The sequence below is a fragment of the Arachis hypogaea genome, chromosome 12 (genome assembly GCF_003086295.3).
Source record: "Arachis hypogaea cultivar Tifrunner chromosome 12, arahy.Tifrunner.gnm2.J5K5, whole genome shotgun sequence".
NCBI lineage: Eukaryota > Viridiplantae > Streptophyta > Magnoliopsida > Fabales > Fabaceae > Arachis > Arachis hypogaea.
Window position 1 is genome coordinate 98,140,199 of NC_092047.1, and position 8,104 is coordinate 98,148,302.

Sequence of the window (8,104 nt, forward strand, 5' to 3'; positions counted from 1 at the left end):
ATATGAACCATATGAAGAATCACCCCAATTCAATCCCCAATACCCTCAAGAACTACCACCTCCATGTTATTATCAAGATGAGCCACCTCGAATGTATGAGAACTCTCAACCACAAGATGAATCACCTCCCATATTTGAAAAAATCATGGCTCAGTTTGCCAAAATCACGGCCACCTTGGAATCATGGGACTCATGCAACAAGCAAAGTATCTCCACGGATGAATGTGAGGAATCAACCAAAGAGTGGAGCATGAAGGAGATTCTAGAATCCCAACATGAGGACAAGGAGATGGGGTATGTCTTGCAACAAGTGGAAGAGGAAGAGATTGTTAAAGAAGAAGAAGTGCTTGAAGAGCTATGCGAAATTGAACAAGAGGTGGATTTCAAGCTTGAAGACACTTCCACACCAAGTGATGTTGTTGATGATCTTGTGGAAGTTGTTGAACCTTCTTCCAATGAGCTTGAATTTGGTGTTGAGGAGGATAATGCGCAACCTCCAAGGCATAGTATGAATGATGAAAGATTGGAAGAGGATAATCAAGAAGCAAGCTCAACCAATGAAGAATGTGTGGAAGAAGTTGGTGGGCAAGGAATTGAAGTTGAAAAAGCTTTCCAAGAGGTGGAGGTAGTCAAAGAAGAGCACAAAGGAGTGGAACTTGCAAGATCATTAGGACCATCCCTCCCTAAGTCACCATCCAACATAACATTCAAGTGGGTAAAATTCTTATTTCTAATCTTTACTTTTCCACTTGAATATGGTTTGATTGAGACGGATGGGCAACTTAGAGCTCTTTGTGGGGTTAAGAGCAAAAGAGAATTTATTAGTGGATGGAAATGCCAATCAAGGTTCCTTATGGTTAGAAACTTAAGGTCTAAGTGCAATGGTTGGTATAGTTCTCAACTAAAGGGGTCTAGGAAGATGCTTTGGTGTTTACTTGAGAATTCGGATCACTTCTCACCCAATTGAAATTGTGATGATCAACTTGAAGATGGGTGTGGAAACAAGATTTGGGATCCGGGTATATATAAGGATCAATTTTGGGAGCCCTTAGCGCGTGTGGGACTTCATCAAAGCTTGGAGCCATTGATTTTGAACTTTGGAGCTTATTTGAAGTCCAATCATTGGTGGAAGTTCCAAGATGAATTCAAGCACAAGCCACCATAACAAGAGCTTCCTAAATGTTCAACTTAAGGACTTAAAATAAAAGTGCTAGGTGGGAGACACCCCACCATGGTAAACTCTTTCCATTCTCTTGTAAATATAACCAATAAATGAATTGAGTTGCCATTGTAGGTAGTTTTTCTAATTTTCTATACTCTTATACATTTTGCTTTCATTGATAGTTTGTTTGTTAAATTCATGTTTTGATTAGAATAGTTGTTGTTAGATTGTATTTTGCTTGGAGTGTAAGTTTTGTTTGTTTTGTATTTGAAAATTTTTCAAAAACTAAAAAGATTTGTTGTTAAATTTGATTTTTGATTGATTTAGAATGTTTATAGGTTAGGAGAGTGTTAAATTTTGTTTTTATGCTTCCAAAAAAAAATTTTCAATCCACGCTTAAGCACGCATGACACTTACGCGTGGATTGCACTTTCACAACTCCTGGTACTAAAACCCGAGAATTGTACCCACTTTATGCCTACTTTGTGCCAGGCGACCCACACGTAAGCACGCATGACGCTTACGCGTGGATTGTCCCTGCTGCATCCACGCGTAAGCACGCATGACGCTTATGCGTGGATTCACACCTTGTTTTTCTCATTTCTCCTTTCTCCTTCTCTCTTCTTTTCTTCTTAGTTCTTTCTACCTTTCTTCTTCTTCCTCTCTTGAAAAAAAAATTTAAATAAAATAAAAATAAATAAATAAAATACTAATGTAAAAAAAATCTTTCTTTTTTCTTCCATCTTCTTTTATTGCATTTGCTTATTTTCATTCATTGCATATGAATTTTGTTTTTGTAACTTGTTCTTATTTTATTTTATAAATTTTTTATTTTAATAATGGTGTTGAATTATTTTACTCAATTATTGAGAATTTCTTGGTTAATCTTGGTGCTTCGTGACTTGTTTGGCATTAATTGTAATATTTGCTCTACACACAAGATTAGTGCTTTAGTCCTTCCTAACTCATGATCCCTTGTTTTTGTACATTATTATCATTGTGTTAGGATAGGGCCAAATACTCTTATGCTTATCCCTAATATTGTTTGTGTCAATTTTCATTTGAACTTGATGCTCAACATGCTCTTCATGCTTTGACTTTACCCTTGCATCAAGTGTAGTGATATGCCTTAGCTTATATTGCTTTCCCACTCACATGCGTAGCTACCATGTAGTGAGAACCTTACTCTTATTTGGCATTAGCCCCCGCCTATGTTCTACTTGCTTTGCTATCTTTGTTGTAGGCTTAATTCTCTTTCTTTTTCTTTCCTTTTAGGTTGGCCACCAAGAGGGAAGGTATAAGCTTCAAATGGGGCAACAAACAAGTTCATCCGCACAACCTTTTGAAGGAGCTCATCAATTGTAGCAACCCATCCACATTGCTCTTCTTTGCATGCACCGAGGACGGTGCAATCTTCAAGTGTGGGGAGGTCGTCCGACCGATCTCCATGGGTAACAATTTCCTTTTTCAACACCAATTCTTGATTTTCTTTGTTAGTTAGTTGTTGCATTGCATGATAGGTTGCATGATAGTTAAAATTTGTACATATTTTACCACTTCTTTTTATATTAGGACTACTTGGTTAGGGTGATGATTTCTTTTCTAAGAAAAATTATTTTAGGGCACCTTACCAATTCGAAAAAAAATTTCTGTTGAACTTGCTTGAAGAATTTATTTTGGAACATGGTTTTTGAGCTAAGAACACAAACATGTGAGTTTCGAGCCTAATTATGTGGTTACATCATATAACCACTTATTTTCATTTTTGTGTATATCATTCTCTTTTTATGATTGTAATATTTGATTTGTTTGATTTTTTATGTCCATTATTCCATGTATACATGCATTTATATGATTGAGGCCATCATTTTATTTAGCTCACTTACCCAAATAGCCTACCTTTCATCAATCATTGTTAGCCAATTTTGAGCCTATTTAATCCTTTTTTTTCTTAATTTTAGCACATCACTATCCCTAAGTGAAAAATAATAAATGTTCCTTAATTTGGATCTTTGATTAGCTTAAGTTAGTGATAGTGTATATCATTTAAGTATGGGAAATTTGGGACATTGGTTGAGGTAAAAGTGTATTTTGTATTTTTGTTGAAAATCATGGGATTGGGTACATGCTTATGCATTAAATATGTAAAACCATATGCATTGATATGTTTGTATATAATAAAAAAAATGTAGAAAAAATATATATATAAAAAGAAAAAATATAGAAAAAGAAAAAGAAAAATATATAGAAAAAGAACACAATAAAAAGGGGACCAAAATGCCCCAAAGTAAAGTAATAATAACAATGCATATGGAATGTGAATTAAAGGGAATGCATGAGTATGTGAAAAAGTGAAGAATGGGTAGTTAGGTTAGTACTCAAATTGTATAGGTGGTCATAGGTTAGGTGGAAAGTTTAAGTTGATCAAAGATCTAAATTTCAAGCTCACTTGACCATATGCATCCCTACCTTTACCCTAGCCCCATTACAATCTATGAATAAGTCCTCATGATGAATGTATGCATGCATTGAATAATTGTTGATTGTTAGATGAAAGACAAATCTTAGAAATCATGAGTAGAAGAGAATTAAGAGAATCAACCCTATACACTCGAGCGACTAGAGTTTAAACACTTCCGGTGAGGGTTCGATGCTCAATTCCTTGTTTCCGGCTTTCATGAGCTTTCTTCTTGCAAGCCTATTTGTACTTTATTTTGGTATTCAAATTGGTAGGATTCATGAATCATCATACTACTTAGCCCTACATGTGCATATGTGTTCTTGGGGATTGATTTACTTTTAACCAAGTAGGTAAAATCATTTTGCATTTAGTTGCATTCATATAGATAGATGCATATAGTTTATTTGCATTGAATAAATGTTCATACCCCTTTTCTTGTCCTTCTTTATTCTTAGCATGAGGACATGCTTGGTTTAAGTGTGGGGATGTTTGATAAACCCCAATTTCGTAGTTTATCTTGTGCTTAATTTGGGGGATTTTATCAACTTTTTTCACATTTATTCAATGAAATAGCATGGTTTTGTAATTCTCCCTAAATTTGTGCTTAAGTGTGAAAACATGCTTTTTAGGCCTTAAAATAGCTAAATTTAACTCACTTTAATTCCATTCAATGCCTTGATATGTTTTTTAAGTAGTTTCAGGTTTAGAAGACAAAGATTGGATTGAAGGAATGAAGAAAAAGCATGCAAAGTGGGAGAACTCATGAAAAAATGAAGGAATCGCAAAGCTGTCAAGCCTGACCTCTTCCTACTCAATCGATCATAACTTGAGCTACAGAGGTCCAAATGAGGCAGTTTCAGTTGCGTTGGAAAGCTAACATCCGGGGATTTAAAATGATATAAAATTTGCAATGGTTGCATTGCCGTTAGGCAATGCGCACGCATGCATCACGCGTACGCATGGCATGATCAGCGTGGGTCCATTTTAGCAAATCGTGGCCAGCAATTTCTAGCTCATTTTGGCCCAATCCAAGTCATTTCTGATGCTATTGAACCCAAGGATTGATAGGGGGAATGAACCAAGTAGTCATAGTTTAGTTTGCATCATGTTTTAGGGTAGAATTCTAGAGAGAGAGGCTCTCTCCTCTCTATAGATTTAGGATAGAAATTAGGGTAAAGTTAGGTTAATCACTCTCAAATTTCTCTATCAATTCTTGTTTTGATTTTAATTCTCATTATATTTTAGTGTTCTATTGTATTAATCTTCTTAGTTTCTCTTGTTAATTTCTTATTTTGCTCTCTTTTGTGTTGATGAACCATTGTTGGATCTTGATTTTCTTTTAATGCAATTTTATTTTCCATATTTCTTTTATGTTGATCTTGATTGTTATTGTTGATTTCTTGCTTATGTTAGTTATGAGTTTCATTAATTCTTGCATTATTGTGATGTTTACTTTTTTTGCACACTAGGTGTTTGATAAAATGTTTCCACTAGTTTTTGAGTAGTTTTCTTTACTCTTGGCCTAGGCTAAGGGGATTGAGTGACATTGAGTCATTGGGTCTCAATGAATTGGTGATTTGAGAACCCTATGTGGTCAATTTGATAACCATTGACTCTAGCCTACTACTAATAAGTTAATTAGTAGCTAGGTTAGGACTTATGGATTGATATTGATCAAGCCTATTTGACGTACTTCAAGCTTAGGAGTAGACACTAAACGTACTTAAAGCTTTTAGAAGTAGACTTAATGGGTTGGTCCCTCATAATTACCAATGTATGATTTGTAGACAAGGATGGTGATCTCAATTACCTATATCTAGCCAAGAGTTCTTTCCTTTATTTTATTAGTTCTTGTTGTTTACTTTCTTACTTTTGTATTTCCTTGTCAATTACAAATCAAACCCCCTTATTCATTCATAGCCAATAATTGATCACTTCATTGCAATTCCTTGTGAGACGACCCAAGGTTTAAATACTTCGGTTAATTTTTATTGGGGTTTGTACTTGTGACAACCAAAATTTTTGCATGTGAGGATTCTTTGTTGGTTTAGAACTATACTTGCAACGAGAGTTCATTTGTGAAATTATTTATTTTTGTTTACTTTTGAAACCTGTCTTACCATATTAACGTACCTATTTTTTTTCCAAATTACTATCTAATGACTTGGGGATTGTTGGTTTCTTCTAATTATACTAAGATTTTTATATGCGGGTTGATATTTTCAGTATTAGCTGAATATTCCGGTGAAATAGTTAATGACAGTCTAGATGGGGTAGAGATTAATTCAGAAGAAAATTTAGATGATACCTCCTCTGTTGGAATTGATATCTCCATGCAGTTTGATCTGAATAAGGTTCTGGAAGAAGACAATGAAATTTTAGACGACCAACAAAAAGAAGATGACGTACACGTTTGGTACACGAAATTGTGATCATCAATGGCGCCAACAACTTGGTACGCACAATTGTAATCTCAACTCTTTGTCACAACTCCGCACAACTAACCAGCAAGTGCACTGGGTCGTCCAAGTAATAAACCTTACGTGAGTAAGGGTCGATCCCACGGAGACTGTCGGCTTGAAGCAAGCTATGGTCATCTTTTAAATCTCAGTCAGGCAGATTCAAATGGTTATGGAGGATTGATAATTAAAAGATGAATAAAACATAAAATAAGATAGAGATACTTATGTAATTCATTGGTGAGAATTTCAGATAAGCGTATGAAGATGCTTTGTTCCTCCTAAACTTCTGCTTTCCTATGGCCTTCATCCAATCATTCATACTCCCTTCCATGGCAAGCTTTATGTTGGGCATCACCGTTGTCAATGGCTACTTCCCGTCCTCTCAGTGAAAATGTTCCAAATGCGCTGTCACCGCATGGCTAATCATCTGTCGGTTCTTGATCATGTTGGAATAGGATCCATTGATTCTTTTGCGTCTGTCACAAGCCCAACACTCGCAAGTTTGAAGCTCGTCACAGTCATCCCTTCCCAGATCCTACTCGGAATTCCACAGATAAGGTTTAGACTTTCCGGACCTCAGGAATGGCCGCCAATAATTCTAGCCTATACCACGAAGGTTCTAATCTTAGATTAGAAACCCAAGAGATACACATTCAAGCTTGATTGCATGTAGAACGAAAGTGGTTGTCAGGCACGCGTTCATAGGTGAGAATGATGATGAGTGTCACGGATCATCACATTCATCAAGTTGAGGAACGAGTGTATATCTTAGAGAAGAAGTAGGCGTGAATTGAATAGAAAAATAGTAGTACTTTGCATTAATTCATGAAAAACAGCAGAGCTCGACACCTTAATCTATGGTGTGTAGAAACTCCACCGTTGAAAATACATAAGAACAAGAGGGTCTAGGCATGGCCGAATGGCCAGCCTCCCAAAGATCTAAGATAGCATAAGACTAATCAAAAATTCAAAAGTCTCCAAATACAATAGCAAAAGGTCCTATTTATAGAAAAACTACAGCAATTGGAAGCCGATCTCAAGTTAAAAGCTCCTCAGACCAATCCTGAAGAAAATTCGCGCAAAGAGCAAGACCTGTTCACTAGGGAAATCATGAAAACCAAAATTCCAAAAGACTTCAAACTCCCGGATATGACCTTGTATGATGGCACCACGGACCCCAACCACCACCTCAGCAATTTCAGAAGTAGAATGTACCTCACTGACGCCCCAGATGCTGTTCGCTGTAAAGCCTTTCCAACAACTCTCACGAAGACAGCAATCAGATGGTTCGACAACCTACCTCCAAAGTCCATCTCAAACTTTGATGACCTGGCCAAAAAATTCCTAGTCAGATTCTCCATCCAAAAAGATAAGGCCAAGCACACCCCCAACTTACTAGGGATCAAGCAAGGAGATCGGGAGAGCCTCCGCAACTACATGGAGAGATTCAACAAAACATGCATGGACATACAAAGTTTACCAACAGAGGCCGCCATCATGGGACTCATCAATGGCCTACGAGAGGGACCTTTTAGCCAGTCTATATCAAAAAGTACCCGTCCTCCTTAGACGAAGTACAGGAACGAGCAGAAAATATATCAACATGCAAGAAAACGCTCGGTTAGGAGAAACCTCAAAATCCGGGGCCCCCTACCGAGATAAAGACAAGGAATCCAAAAGAAAAGAAGATCGACAAGGGGAGAAAATAAAAAAATACCATAATTACACTCCTCTCAGGGCATCCCTGGTCGACGTATACAAAGAAGTCTGCCACACAGAGAAAATCCCCCCAGCACGGCCACTCAAAGGCAAAAGGGGAGGAGAAAACCAGAAGGAATATTGTGAATACCATCGAGTCCGAGGGCACTCCACCAACGAGTGCTTCGACTTAAAAAATATCATAGAAAAATTGGTGAGAGAAGGAAAATTAGATCGATTTCTGGCCACCCGAGACGATGATCAAAGAAAGAGACGAAGGGATGAAGATGCCGAACGAATTGAACGATCACCTCGGACACC